The sequence below is a fragment of the Haliaeetus albicilla genome, chromosome 12 (genome assembly GCF_947461875.1).
Source record: "Haliaeetus albicilla chromosome 12, bHalAlb1.1, whole genome shotgun sequence".
NCBI lineage: Eukaryota > Metazoa > Chordata > Aves > Accipitriformes > Accipitridae > Haliaeetus > Haliaeetus albicilla.
The window spans coordinates 4137000-4152879 of record NC_091494.1 but is presented as its reverse complement, the minus strand read 5'-3'; the positions used below and the strand labels follow the sequence as shown (position 1 = coordinate 4152879).

The 15880-nt window shown below is 51.5% G+C and overlaps 2 non-coding genes across 2 annotated transcripts; both read left to right on the top strand.

Annotated features, from left to right (window-relative positions):
* The first annotated feature begins 6065 nt into the window (after positions 1-6065).
* Positions 6066-6147, top strand: TRNAS-AGA (transfer RNA serine (anticodon AGA)). Its single transcript has one exon. It is a non-coding gene; the product is annotated as a tRNA-Ser (tRNA).
* A 2995-nt stretch (positions 6148-9142) lies between these two features.
* TRNAM-CAU (transfer RNA methionine (anticodon CAU)) lies at positions 9143-9214 on the top strand. Its single transcript has one exon. It is a non-coding gene; the product is annotated as a tRNA-Met (tRNA).
* The last annotated feature ends 6666 nt before the right edge of the window (positions 9215-15880 follow it).

Here is a 15880-nt window from a genome sequence, read left to right as displayed (position 1 = left end):
TGTCACCTCCTCCTCTGGCAACATTCCAAAATCTTTGCCTTCTGGCCCGTCCATGATCACTTCTAAAATTCCTGGGTGACTGGGGTTTCCTATGTGAGCCCGTTGTGTGATCAGTGCAATCCACTTACTCCATGTGGCATCAGTTGCGTGATGTGTAGAGGAGACCCTCCCTTTGAACATCCAGCCCAGCACTGGCAGTCGGGGTGCTAAGAGGAGCTGTGTTTCAGTACCAACCGCTTCTGAGGCAGCTCGAACTCCTTCATATGCTGCCAATATCTCTTTTTCAGTTGGAGTGTAGCGAGCCTCGACTCCAAAACCCCAGGGGTCAGCCTCAGGTGTTCCCAGGTGCTTTCTGCCAGAGGCTCCAGGTAGGGCCATTCTCCCCGGCTGCAGTATAGAGCACATTTTTAACATCTTGTCCTGCCCAGACTGGTCCAAGGGCTACTGCATGAACAATCTCCCGCTTAATTTGTTCAAAGGCTTGTTGTTGCTCAGGGCCCCATTCAAAATCATTCTTCTTCCGGGTCACTTGATAGAGAGGGCTTACAATCAGACTGTAATTTGGAATATGCATTCTCCAAAAACCCACGACACCTAAGAAAGCCTGTGTTTCCTTTTTATTAGTCGGTGGAGACATAGCTGCTATTTTGTTACTTACGTCCATTGGGATCTGACGTCGTCCATCTTGCCATTTCATTCCTAAAAACTGGGTCTCCTGTGCAGGTCCCTTGACCTTACTTTCTTTTATGGCAAAACCGGCTTTCAGAAGGATTTGGATTATTTTCTTCCCTTTCTCAAGGACTTCTTCTGCCGTGTTGCCCCATACAATGATGTCATCAATGTATTGCAGGTGTTCCGGAGCTTCACCTTTTTCCAGTGCAGTCTGGATTAGTCCATGGCAAATGGTGGGGCTGTGTTTCCACCCCTGGGGCAATCGATTCCAAGTGTACTGGACACCCCTCCAAGTAAAGGCAAATTGTGGACGACACTCTGCTGCCAGAGGGATTGAGAAAAACGCATTAGCAATGTCAATTGTGGCATACCACTTGGCTGCCTTTGACTCTAGTTTGTATTGAAGTTCTAGCATATCTGGAACGGCAGCACTCAGCGGTGGCTAACTTCATTCAGGCCGCGATAGTCAACTGTTAGTCTCCACTCCCCATTAGACTTTTGCACTGGCCATATGGGACTATTACAGGGTGAGCGAGTTTTGCTGATCACTCCTTGGCTCTCCAGTTGGCGAATCAACTTGTGGATGGGAATCAGAGAGTCTCGGTTAGTGCGATATTGCTGCCGCTGCACCGTCGTGGTAGCAGTTGGCACTTGTTGTTCTTCAACCTTCAGCAACCCCACAATCGAAGGGTCTTGAGAGAGACCAGGCAGGGTAGACAGCTGTTCAGTGCCCTCCATCTCCAAGGCAGCTATACCAAAAGCCCATCGATACCCCTCCGGGTCCTTAAAATACCCTCTCCTGAGATAGTCTATGCCAAGGATACACGGAGCCTCTGGACCAGTCACGATGGGGTGTTTCTGCCGTTCATTTCCAGTTAGGCTTACTTCAGCTTCCAATACAGTTAACTCTTGGGATCCCCCTGTCACACCAGAAATACAAATGGGTTCTGCCCCTTTATAACTTGATGGCATTAGAGTGCACTGTGCGCCGGTGTCTACTAGAGCCTTATACTCCTGTGGGTCTGGCGTGCCAGGCCATCAAATCCACACAGTCCAATAGACCCGGTTATCCCTTTCCTCCACCTGGCTGGAGGCAGGGCCCCTCTAATTCTGGTCAGAGTATCCAGTATTCACTTCTCATAAAATTGGCTCAGAATTCCCTTCAAGAGGATCAGAAATAAGATCAGCCCTTCTACTCTGTTTGGAAACTGGACCGGCATTTTTCCTGGTAGAATCCCCTTTTGTGGTGTTTTTTTCTCGCAGCTCACGTACCCATGCATTTAGGACCGAGGTAGGTTTTCCATCCCATTTCCTCATGTCCTCTCCATGATCACATAGGTAAAACCACAGGGCACCTCGCGGTGTGTACCTTCTATATTCTCTCTCTTGGGCAGAGGAGCGCTCACTCCTAATAGCTGCGACATTGGTCCTTACAGGTGGGCAATAGGACATATCCTCCTTGAATTGCTGGAAATCCTCGGACAGCTTCTCCACAGCCGAAATGCAGGCTTGTAGGGAGGAGGAGAGATTTTCTTCGTATTGACGGAGTTGGCAAGCCACTTCATCCACTGTCGGTGCCTCTGCGTCTTTCCAGGTCATTATTGCCAGTGAGTTGGCATAGGATGATGGTGCGCTCCGTACAAACTTCCACCACGTGGGTCATGTGCATTGGACTTCGCCTGGATCTTTGGGTAATTGTGGGTTGTCTGGGTCATGATGAATCGTCTCTAGCACAGCTAATTCCCTCAGATATTGGATACCTTTTTCCATGGTGGTCCACTTGCTTGATTGACATATAACATCTTCCTTAAAGGGGTACCTTTCCTTCACACTTGACAGGAGTCGCCTCCAGAGGCTGATGGCTTGTGTCCCTTTTCCAATTGCCTTGTCAATGCCACCTTCCCTGGCAAGTGATCCCAGCTGCTTGGCTTCCCTACCTTCTAATTCCAAGCTATTAGCCCCATTGTCCCAGCATCGGAGGAGCCAGGTGATAATATGCTCACCTATACGGCGACCGAAATCTTTTCGCATATCCCGCAGCTCACTCAAGGATAGGGACCGGGTTATTACCTCTGGTTCTGCCTCTTCCTCCTGTTCCCGTGATGACCCTGGTTCACCTTCATCCTTCGCTAAGCAAGCTGGCTTTTTTGTATATTTCTTTTTCTGTACGGGGGCAACTGATACTGGTGCAGGTTGGTCCGCTGGTTCAGTTGCAGTATCGCTCGCCGGGTTTTGGATAACCGCAGTGTCTGTCGCCGAAGTTTGGGGTAGCAGCAGTGCTCATCGCTGGGGCTGGAGGGACCGCAGTGCCTGTTGCTGAGGTTTGGGTAGCTGCCGTGCTCGTTGCCGGGGCTGGAGGGGTCGCGGTGCCTGTCGCCAAGGTCTGGGTGGCCGCAATGCTTGTCACCGGGGCTGGAGGGGCCACGGCACCCGTTGCCAAGGTTTGGGTGACTGCAGAGCTCATCGTTTCGTTGTTAGGTACAGAGACCTTCTCTTCCCCTTGAGGGTACTGAGTGGTGTTGAACAGGGCTCGATAAGCACGGGCCAGGCCCCAGCACGTTGCAGTGATTTGTATCTCTCTGGAGCTGCCAGGGTGACAGCATACCTTTTCCAAATATTTTATTAGTTCTTCCGGATTCTGCACTTGTTCAGGGGTGAATTTCCAAAACACTGGAGGTGCCCACTTCTCTAGGTACTTGCCCATACTACCCCACACACCCTGCCACTCATAATTATCCAGCCTCGGGGCAGATCTCTGGGTGATCTTCTTAAATAGTTGTTTAACCTTAAACAAGAGCTGAACCACATTCAGGAGCATGCTAATTCCTAGCAGTAGGGCTAGGACCGTGCTGGTCTCAACATCCCAAGGGTATTCAAATTTTTCAAAATTCTCAAACACCATTGTAACTGGACTGAAGGAGAAAGGAGAGGGGAAGAGAGGTATCCCACCCATAGACTGGTTTCCCAAGGAGGAAAGGTAAATGGTGTAATTATTAATAGTTTCCCACAGATGGCTCCCAGAGTATAAAAGTGACAATGTTGAGTGCAAATACCGGATTAATCCCACAACCGATGACTTCATCATACCATAAACCAGTGTTATACAACACATCAAAGAGAAAACCTTAATCCGCCTCCCATGGATGATAAGCAGCAGAAGAGGGACTACATACAGCAAACGAGGTGATACATAACAGAACTTCAAAAACCAGAGCAACAACTCTAAGAACACATAAATCAACATAATGACCAGTGACTATTAGACCAATATAACGAATGCTTATAACAAATTTGTTTTAACGAGCTCTGGTCAGGTTTGTCGTTATCTCAACCCTTCGGGCCCCACGTTGGGCGCCAAAAAAGGACTGTCGTGGTTTAACCCCAGCCAGCAACTAAGCACCACGCAGCCGCTCACTCACTCACAACCACCCCCACCCCCCACCCAGTGGGATGGGGGAGAGAATCGGGAAAAGAAGTAAAACTCGTGGGTTGAGATAAGAATGGTTTAATAGAACAGAAAAGAAGAAACTAATAATGATAATGATAACACTAATAAAATGACAACAGCAATAATAAAAGGATTGGAATGTACAAATGATGCGCTGTGCAATTGCTCACCACCCGCCGACCAACACCCAGCTAGTCCCTGAGCGGCCATTCCCTGCCCCCACCCCCCCAGTTCCTATACTAGATGGGACGTCACATGGTATGGAAAACCCCGTTGGCCAGTTTAGGTCAGCTGCCCTGGCAGTGTCTTGTGCCAACTTCTTGTGCCCCTCCAGCTTTCTCACTGGCTGGGCTTGAGAAGCTGAAAAATCCTTGACTTTGGTCTAAACACTACTTAGCAACAACTGAAAAGATCAGCGTTATCAACATTCTTTGCATACTGAACTCAAAACATAGCACCGTACCAGCTACTAGGAAGAGAGTTAACTCTATCCCAGCTGAAACCAGGACAGCATTATTGATCTTCATCTGCACCCTGCCATGGCAGCATGCTTTTCTTGCTAGGTGCAACCAGCAGCAGCAGCAGCAGCAGCAGCAGCAGCAGGTGCAGTTCTGTGCCAGGCCAAAAAAAGCCTCCCTCCTGGCTCCTGTACCAGCACTGCAGTGAGGAGCCCAGCCCGGAGCCCTCCCAACAGGCAGAAAGCACTGGCCTCAGTCGGTCTCAAGGCTGCAAGGAGGCAAGGGGACTGGCTTGAAACCCCAGGGGAAAGCTGGGCATTTTCTGAGCACAAGAGCCTGCCTGCAGAAGATGTAAGGCACCCACCCTGGAGCCAGCCTGAAGAGACGTCTGTCTGCCTTGGCCAGGAATCAAAGCTGGGTCAACGGCTTGGAAAGCAGCTGTGCTCACTAATATTCCAGCAATGCACCTGTGGGCAGTGCTGCCTCCTGCTCCTCCAGATCAGAGCCTGGCTGGCCTCCTGCTCCTCCATTCCACAGACTGGCCGGCCTCCTCTCTCCAGCCCCCCAACACACACTTCCTCAAGCCACTCCTCATGCTCAGCCTCTCGATTGCAACCACCTCCCACCCTTGTTCTGCATGCAGTCAGACACTGCCAGGTGCACCCCCTCCACGCTGCCTCCTTAGCACCATTTTCCTGCCCAGAGCCAAGACAGAAGGGGAGCCACTTTCATCTAGTGGTGTAAATTACCGCTTTTGTGGATCGTTTGATAGTTTGGTCCTTGCTCAGGAACTGGACAATGCTTGCAGCGGTGGAAAAAAGCTCTGCACGTACCTATTCCACCAAATCAAGCTCTTCCCAGTCTCCCTCTAAGTCACCCACACCCCCCGTTTATTCTCCCTTTGCCCCTCCATGCTTTTGCTCAGCCAGTCTCTACCTCGCCCTTTCCATGGATCTCTCCCAGTCTCGCAAACCATTGCCCCTACACACCAACAACCTGCACGGCGGTCATGGTCTTTGTTCAAGGGCTGACACTGCCCTAAGTCCCCAAGAGGCTGGAAGTGCTGCCGGGAGATCACCATCTGCCCTGCAGCAGTGTCCCCACCGTAGTGCTCACAGCAGGCTTGGAGGCCCCCTCAGATAAATTTGAGAAGCAAAGTGGGGTCTAATATCTCACCTCACGCTGGTTGTCTCCACACAGCTGCCTTCTCTTCTTCCCTGGAAGCAGCAGAGACACCAGCTGGGGGGTGAAACCATCCCCCCCTCCCGTGGCAGGATATCCCAGATGCCCGGCTGAGGACAAGGCGCTGGGAGCTTCAGCTGAAGCCCCTGGGGTTAAGCCTCTCAAGGCCTCTGCAAGGCTGGCAGCAGGTGCCCGTCATGCTCAGTGCAGGTCCCAACCACAAATCTTCGAGCGGAGCCTAGCCCAGGGAGCCGGGTGTCATTGCACAGGGCACGTGATCAGCAGGGCAGAGAGGCTTGGAGCAGGTAGTTGTGGCCGAGTGGTGAAGGTGATGGACTAGAAATCCATTGGGGTTTCCCCGTGCAGGTTCGAATCCTGCCAACTATGGGGCACAGTCCCCTTTTGGGCTCCCTGCAATTGACCACGCTGCAGCCAGCAGTGGGACTCAGCTCCACACTGTGCCTGGTGCCCAGGGAGACAGTGAAAGCCCCTTGCCTACAGCACTTGTCCTCGCTCCCCCACCCCCCACCCCCCCTCCGAAATTCCTGGATGAAAGGGAAATCCTGCTCCCGTTGACAAGGTAGGCATGTTGGGGGAAGAGAATGGACCAGTGCTGAGACGAAAGGTCCTATGTTAGAATCATAGGATCATTTAGGTTGGAAAAGACCTTCAAGATCATTGGGTCCAACCATCACCCACGCCCACTAAACCATGTCCTGAAGTACCCCGTCCACTCGCTTTTTGAATACCTCCAGGGATGGTGACTCAACCACTTCCCTGGCCAGCCTGTTCCAATGTTTGACAACCCTCTCAGTAAAAAAATTTTTCCTGATATCTAACCTTAATCTCCCTTGCCACAACTTGAGGCCGTTTCCTCTTGTCCTATCTCCAGCCACCTGACAGAAGAGAGCAGCACCCACCTCACTACAACCCCCCTTCAGGTAGTTGTAGAGAGCGATAAGGTCTCCCCTCAGCCTCCTCTTTTCTAGACTAAACAGCCCCAGTTCCCTCAGCCGCTCCTCATAAGACTTGTGCTCCAGGCCCCTCACCAACTTGGTTGCCCTTCTCTGAACACACTCCAGCAACTCAATGTCTTTCTCGTAGTGAGGGGCCCAAAACTGAACACAGTACTCAAGGTGCGGCCTCACCAGTGCCGAGTACAGCGGAACAACCACCTCCCTGCTCCTGCTGGCCACACTATTTCTGATACAGGCTAGGATGCCGTTGGCCGCCTTGGCCACCTGGGCACACTGCTGGCTCATATTCAGCTGGCTGTCAATCAGCACACCCACGTCTTTCTCTGCCGGACAGCTTTCCAGCCACTCTTCCCCAAGCCTGTAGTGCTGCATGGGGTTGCTGTGACCGAAGTGCAGGACCCGGCACTTGGCCTTGTTGAATTTCATACGATTGGCCTCAGCCCATCAATCCAGCCTGTCCAGATCTCTTCGTAGAGCCTCCCTACCCTCAAGCAGATCGACCCTGCCTCCCAACTTGCTGTCGTCTGCAAACTTGCTGAGGGTGCACTCAATCCCCTCATCCAAATCATCGATAAAGATATTAAACAGAACAGGGCCCAACACCAAGCCCTGGGGAACACCACCTGTGACCTGCCACCAGCTGGATTTCACCCCATTCACCACAACCCTCTGGGCTCGGCCATCCAGCCAGTTCTTCACCCAGTGAAGAGTACACTTATCCAAGCCACGAGACGCCAGTTTCTCAAGGAGCATGCCATGAGAGACAGTGTCAAAGGCCTTGCTGAAGTCAAGGAAGATAACATCCACAGCCTTTGCCTCATCCACTAGGCAGGTCACCCGGTCATAGAAGGAGATCAGGTTGGTCAAGCAGGACCTGCCTTTCATAAACCCATGCTGACTGGGCCTGATCCCCTTCTTCTCCTGGACTTGCCATGTGAGTGCTCTCAAGACAAACCATTCCATAATCGTCCCCGGTACCGAGGTCAGGCTGACAGGCCTGTAGTTCCCCGGATCCTCCCTCCGAACCTTCTTGTAAATGGGAGAATGGACCAGTGCTGAGTACCAGCCATGACAAGAGGGCCAACGTTGTTGGCTCCTGAGCAGAACTTAAGAGCCTGATCTCACCTCAGACCTCATGCAGAACAACCCTACCAGCTGTCTGTCCTCCCTAGGCCTGAACCTACAGCAGCTCACCTCCAAAGACAGCCTGCACCGCAAGGCCCTCATTACTAAAGATGAAGGGGAGGCACCTCCTGGATCTGAGATCTTGCCAGCACTCACAAAGTGCCCCTCACTTTAGGTCTCACAAAGGCAGACTGGTGTGGAGCAGCAGGCAAGGGGTGGGGGTGGGGGGAAGAGAAGGGGCCAGCGCCAACTATGAGCTACAGAATGGGGGAGCACAGCACAGCACAGCACTGGCAGGGCAAGGCCCTCACCGCTGGTGTGAAAGGCAAGGCGCCAACTGCTAGACAACTTGCTTAGAAGAACGAACACTGCCTAGGACTAAGGGCTTTTACCTCATCGTCAACGTCACCTGACAACCCAACCTAGACTGGCTCTCACTGGCTGAGAACACCCCATGCAGATGATAAACCAATGGGAGATTGGTCTTTCAAAAAAAGCATGGGTATACAGCCACGGCCAGAACAGCAATCAACGTAAATCGAGTATAAAGCCCCTCCACCTGCACAGGACGTTGGTTTAGAACAATGAAGATTAACACCCCACCGAGCATCTGTCCACACCACCTGCCCGGGAGAAGCACATACTGATTTGGGGAGCAATAGTAACTGATTAGCCCACCCCTTAACATGAGTAATTTGATTGGTCGACACAACTGTATTGTAAACATATACCAACCCTGCTTTCCTCTGTCTCGGTGTCCTCCATGCATTAGGCTGGGCCACCACTACATGCACAGCCAAATTAGGAGGATTAATTCCCTTGGTAATTCTACGCTTGGTAATGCTAAGCGTCCTTGTCTCCCTCCTCGGCTGGCAAAGAACAGATGTTGACACCGGGCACAATCCCACAGCCCCCTGGGCGTTGGCTTTCTGGGCAGGGTGGCAGCCCTCCTGAGCTCGCTGGAGAGCAGCTCCCGTCTGCCCTGCAAAGCAACAAGGCTGCCCCCTCGCTCCGGGGTTTCTTCCAGTGCCTGCAGAGCCAGCTTGGGTGACCAAGAAGAAAGTCCCCATGCAGGGTTATGGGCAGGAGATGTGGGGAGAAGGGCAAGGCAAGGCCCTTGAGCTGCCCCCCCAGGCCCAAAGGAGGTGAACTTTCCAGAGAGCCCATTTTCTGGCCCGCGTGAGGGCACAGGACAGAGGAAGGGAAAGAGGCATGAGGGCTGGCAGCGCCAGGGAGCATCAGGCAGGGCCGTGGGAGGTGCTGGCAGAGGTGCTGGGGGGAGCAGAGTGGCGCAGCGGAAGCGTGCTGGGCCCATAACCCAGAGGTCGATGGATCGAAACCATCCTCTGCTAACTGGCCCTTTTTTTCCCTCCTCCTGACAGCTGCTGCCTCTCCCAGCAACTTTTGACCTGCACTGCTCTAGCTCTCTGGGCACCCATGGCCACGGCCCTCCTGTTCCCTCAGCCCCTTCTCTCTGCCACTGCCACCTTCTTTCTCCTTTGCCTTCTTAGGAGCCAGCACTCCCATAGTGCCCCTCGCCAAGGCAGACGGGTGGCTGTGGAGCAGCAGGCAGAGCTCCCCCCACAAGGAAGTGGGTGGCCTGGGGACACAGGCATTTCTCCCTTCCCATCCGGCAGCTCAGTCCCAACTTCCCAGCCGCAAGCAGGGACCTCCAGGAATCTGCAGGTGGGGAGGAGGAGGACAAGGCTGCTGCTACTTTGGCAAACACCAGCGCAATCAGCTTGACCATCTGGGGGGTTTCTCCATCCTAGTCTGTTTGCTGCCGTGCTCACTCGCAGCTCCAGCCAGGAGCAGGGCTGAGTAGGTATTCCCAGTGGGCACTGTATTGGCCATACGTGGCTAGGTGTTGGCAGTGGTGGGGAGAGGGGCTGCTGCAGGGTGGCCTCTGTGGGGAAGAGCTAAGGGGCTGCCCTGCACCACACACACAGCTGGTTCCAGGGGCCTCCACAACACTGAGCCATCTGCAAAGCTTGTGGCACCCAGGGCACCCATGCTGGCTGGAGCAGGTGGATACTCCTGAAGGAACTGCAACCTGCGGAGAAGGCACGCCAGTGAAGACTTCCCCTGACGGGCCTGAAGCCTGTGGAAGAGCCCACGCTGAAAGAGATTTTCCTGTTCAGAAGCGCAGCATGGGGAGAACCCATGCTGGAGTAGTCTGCAGTGAAGGAGTGCAGCTGAGCCTGGAAAAATTGGGAGGCATGGCGGTGTTTTCTTTGTCTTCTATTGCTCACTACAAGACAAAACACACACATAGCCCGAGTCTTTCCCTCTCTTCTGGCTGCTCAGGACTGGAATTCAGTGCTGGACACCCACCCCCTCACTCCCACGTGCACATCAGCAGGTGCTCTGAACCCTAGACTGTACCACAGGTCTGTGCAGAATCCATGCCTGCAGCCCAGGCCTGGTTTGTCCAGTGTCCTGCTCCAACCCTGGGCAGTCCCTGATGCCAATCCACTCTCCTCACTGGCTAGTGCAGCTTGAGATCTCCTAGCAAATACCCCCTCACACACACACACACACACACACACACAAACACCCCCCTAAAAAAAGGCACAGTCTGAAATGAGCTAGGAGTAGAATGCAATGATGTCCTGGTTTCATCTGGGATAGAGTTAATTTTTTTCCTAATAGCTGCTACAGTGCTATGTTTTTAGTTCAGTATGCGAAGAATGTTGATAACGCTGATCTTTTCAGTTGTTGCTATGTAGTGTTTAGTCCAAAGTTAAGGATTTTTCAGCTTCTCAAGCCCAGCCAGCAAGAAAGCTGGAGGGACACAAGAAGTTGGGAGAGGACACAGCCAGGGCAGCTGACCTAAACTGGCCAACAGGGTTTTCCATACTATGTGACGTCCCATCTAGTATAGGAACTGGGGGGTGGGGGCAGGGAATGGCCACTCGGGGACTAGCTGGGTGTTGGTCGGCGGGTGGTGAGCAATTGCACAGCACATCATTGTACATTCCAATCCTTTTATTATTGCTGTTGTCATTTTATTAGTGTTATCATTATCATTATTAGTTTCTTCTTTTCTGTTCTATTAAACCGTTCTTATCTCAACCCACAAGTTTTACTTCTTTTCCCGATTCTCTCCCCCATCCCACTGGGTGGGGGGGAGTGAGTGAGTGAGCGGCTGCATGGTGCTTAGTTGTTGGCTGGGGTTAAACCACAACAAATGAAAACAAGACCAATCGCATTCTTGTTCTTCATGGGTGTGCAAAGGTGTTCCAGGATGAGTTGCTCCTTCCCCTTCCCAGGGATCCAGGTGAGGTGGACTAGCCTGCTGTTGCCCCCATTCTCCTTTGTGCCTTTTGGGAAGATAGGAGTGACAATGACTTTCTTCCAGGACTCAGGAGCCTCTCCCAGTTGTCACGACCTTTCAAAGATAATGGAGAGTGGCCTCTTCTGTAGGTCTTTCTTGCCTGAGTGCCTCACAAGCTGGCAGCAAGAAGATAGCACAGGTATCTGCAGGTGAGCTCTCTGCTACCTGAGTACCTGACTGGCCAGAAGCCGGAAGATCGCTTGCATGTTGACTGTGAGGTGGCCTCTGGCTCTGCAGGCAATGGGCCATCCACAGGAATATCGCTTGTGCTAAGTGCTCGTCTTCATTCCAGAATGGATACCACTGCACGGTGTATCTTTTTATATCCAAACACTTCTTGGTCCAAAGGAAGTGAACAGTCCCTGAGAGAGAGATCTGAGAACATGCGGGCATGACAGTGGGTGAGGAGATTGGAATGTGAGAGAAACCGCTATGCAGATACCAAGGCCAGTGAAGAAGGAGGGAGAGGAGGTGCGCCAGAGGAGGTGATACCCCTGCAGCCCATGGTGAGATGGCAGGCTGTCCCCCTGCAGCCCATGGATGTGAACAGTGGAGGAGATGCCCACTTGCAGCATGTGAAGGACCCCACGCTGGAGCAGTTGGACGCCCCCAAAGATGGCTGTAACTCCACGGGAAAGTTCGTGTTGGTGAAGTCATCACTGAAGTTCGGCCTGCAGAAAAGACCCATGCCAGGGAAGTTCATGAAGGGCTGCAGCCCATGGGAAGGACTCACATTGGAGAAGTTTGTGAAGGAATGTTTCCTGTGGGAGGGACACCATGCTGGAGCAGGGGAAGAGTGAGGAGTTCTCCCCCTGAGGAGGAAGGAGCGGCAGAGACAACGTGTGGCGAACTGACCCCAACCCCCATTCCCCATCCCCCTGAGCCACTGCGGGGAGGAGGTAGAGAAAACTGGGAGTGGATTTGAGCCGGGAAGGAGGGAGGTGTGGGGGAAAGATGTTTTAAGGTTTGGTTTTACTTCTCATTATCCTTGTTTTGATTAGATTTGTAGTAAATTAAATTGATTTTTCTTCTTCCCCAAATTGCATTTGTCTTTTGCCCATGACTGTAAGTGGTGAGTGATCCCTCCCTGTCCTTGTCTCAACCCACAAGCTTTTCTTTATACTTTCTCCTCACCCCACCGGCGCAGAGGGGGAGGAGTGAGCAAGCGGCTTCGTGGTGCTTTGTTACCAGCTGGGCTTACGCCATGACAGTCATGTACCCCCTTCTCCTTTGAAGGGATCCTGTGCACCCAGGAGAGTTGGGATGACACGTGTTTGATTCTAACAACATTTTACCGAGGAGCCCTAAAAAGACTGCCGCTCCCCATAGTGTTGCATGACACCATTCAGAAGAAGGTGTTCTGTGGTTAAATGTGGAGCCATGGGCCTTTTATGCTTTACAAGTGGTGGATGAGGTGGAAAGGCACTGAGGATGATAGCAGCTGTTCGGATGTGAATGTTAATATAGACCTTTTGAGTTAACATAGTCTCTTAACTGTTATTCGCAAACTTCATATGAAAAACAGTCATGGCACTTCTCTCTTTCAGAGAAGTTATGGGAATAAAGTCCAGGGGATGGGTAGGGAGTGGAAAGGAGGAAAGCACTTGTTTTCAGGTCTGGACATGGGCAGTGTAACTGCAAGGTGGGGTTAGGCTGGGCATTTCGGTAAGGAAAAGAGCATGCGCAATCATGATCCCCCTCTTTGTACCTCCACTTGTAGCATTGCCAATGACAGAGAGGAAGCCTGTAAATTCTGCACTAACGCAAACCCCACATATGACCCCACTGCCCAGATTGGTGTTTTGTCTGTCAGCACAGTGAAGAACAATTTTCTTTATGCAACCCTGGAATCAGACACTGGAGAAGCTTCATCCCCTTGAGTTAACGAATCTAGTTAGTGAGAGGCTCCTTGTGTTTCCCTTGGCCCACAGGCCAACCTGCAAGAGAAATGAAGGTGTTTTAGTTGTTTCATACTCAAAAGGGAATTGAGGGGAGTTTTCATACAGTGCTACAAATCCTTTGTTTGCAGGGTCGGGGTTTTTTTCTACCCACTCAGGAATTAGAGCTCCTTTGCCAGTGATGAGAAAATGCCCTATACAGCACAGTTCCACCCATGCAAAATCTTTTTCCATTCTGACCACCTACACCTTCTATTTCTTCTGTATTTTCCCCCTTTTTCTGTGCAGGTTTAGCAAGCCTCGGAAGGCATGGATTAAGGTTACTTTCTCTTTTGGAGAGGAGGGTTCCATTTGTCAGGCTGAGCAGCGAGTGGAAGAGCATCTGGAAAGTGAACATCTGACCTAGAATAAACTGAAAACTCTCTGGGTGTTCTCTTGCTGCCATCCCATGGACATTTTGGGTACTCCCATTTCAGTCTGCAACAACTGAACAAGAAAGCCCCAAGCCAAGTAATTCTGCTGGCTCCTTGCTGCATCACATCCTAGAAGGTTGCAGGGAATGCCTGTGTCTCTCATGAAGTACCATTTCATGTTCACTAAAGGAAGGCGCTGCAGTGGATTGCAGGGAAGGGGAGGGAAGAGGGAAGAGGGAGGAGGGGGGGAAGAAGAGAATGGGTAGGGAAAGGAGGATTGACTCAAGTGCATTTCCAAAGCATGCCAGATTAATGACATGTTTGTGTCTGCCCACTGGCCATTCTGAATCTCCCAGTGGGCAGGATGTGCTGTGAGAGTGTGCATGTCCAGCACTGTTTGTGCTCCTGCTGGAGCCTGGAGGGGCTTTGTGCCATGCCAAGAAACCCCAATGCAAACAAACATCCTTGGAGAGTGGGCTTCGGTCTGTTTGCCACCTGTGCCCATAGAAACAGTCTTAGTGTTCTGACAGTCAGCAATAAAGTTGCAAGAGTCTGAGCTGCCCATGACTGCTACATAAGGAATCTCCTATTGCTCTCCAGGCAGGATGATGCCTGGGGCCTGTGCTGATCTCCTCCTTCCCTGGGAGTTGCTGTATTCTAGGTTCTGGCAGAGTTTTTTTCTCACACCCTGGCTCTCCTCATTCAAAGTTCCTGCACCCCTGACACTTCTTGTCTGCTTTCTGGTGATTAGTGCATGCACAGGGTAAGTTTTACCTTCCCTGGGAACAGATGAAATTTTGGCTGCTGCTCTCTTCTTCCTCAGTGCGCAATGGATATCTGTGATCAAGGCATTGGTGTCCCAGAATGAGCCCTGGCTGAGCATTTGGGCTCTGCAACCCTGTGTAGTGGACTGTGGCCTGGGGAGGTAGTATGTGAAGGGGCTGGTGAACCTGGTATTCGTTTCACCATAGGAGGTGAGGATGAAGCACTTGGGACAGATGGGACACATGGTAATCCACTCTTCTGAGTGGACACGGTGGTTCTGGGACAGGCTAGAGCAATTGGCAGAAGCAGGAATGCTTTGAGTCACTGGGGGCTGATCGATCCAGAGGTCCTGAAACCCCTGAACTCTCACCATGCTGAAACACACGTGAAAGAGCTGTTCACGTGACAATCAGAAACTACCTCATTTCTGTCATTGCTCACCGCAAGGTTTGTGCTCCCCATGCATGTTGCCAGTGGCCTTCAACTTCAGGGCCAATTTCTCGACTTGACCTCCCACCTTGAGCTGAATCTGGCAAGGACCATGAGGGGCAATAAGAAAGGTTTCTACAAGTACATCTGCTGCAAAAGGAAGCCTAAAGAAGGTGTGGGCCCAGTGCTGAATGTGAGGGGCAGCGGGGTGGGGCTGGTAACAGAGGACATAGGAAAAACGAAGGAACTCGATGCCAGCTTCACTTCAGTCTTCACTGGTAAGTTTTGCTTTAGGGAAATACAGGCTCCTAAGCACAGTGGGAAAGTGTGGAGCAATGAAGACTTACCCTTGGTAGAAGACAATCAGGTTAGGGAACATATAAAATACTGGATATACCCAACTCTGGTGGGGTGCATCCATGAACGCTGAGGGAGCTCGCCAATGTCAATGCCAGGCCACTCTCAACAGTCTTTGAACAATGATAGTAATCAGGAGAGGTTCCTGAGTGCTGGAGGAGAGCAAACATTACTCTTGTCTTGAAGAAGGGCTAGAAGGAGGACTCAGGGAACTTGAGGTAGCTTCACATCAGTCACTTGGAAGGTAATGGAGCATATAATACTGAAAACCATTTCCATCATATGAAGCATAGAAAAGTGATTTGGAGTAGTCATCATGGATTTATGATGGGGAAATAATCTCTGATATGCATACCGAAGCCTTCAATGAAGAGATGACTACCATGGGGACGAGAGGAGAGCAAGCGATATTGATTTTCTTGACTTGAACAAGACTTTCACAGCTCACTCCCATGACAGCCTCACAGAAGAGTTAATGAAATGTGAACCAGATAAGTGGACAGAGAGATGACTGAACACTGGCTGAAGTGCCAGGCCCAGGGGGTTCTGATCAGCGGCACAAACTTCAGTTGGAGGCCAGGCACTCAAGCTCTACACTAATGGTGATTGATACTGGATTCTATACTGTTTAACATTTTCCATTAAAGGCCTGGACAGTGGGGCAGAGTGAAGCCTCAGCAAGTTTACAAATGATACAAATCTTAGAGGAGGGGATCATACAGGTCAAACTACAGATAGATGATGCTAGCAGCTGCAGCAGCAGTTGCATCATGCTGAGATGAACATGAGGCTTGTGAGGTAGCTGGGGCATGTCTGAGG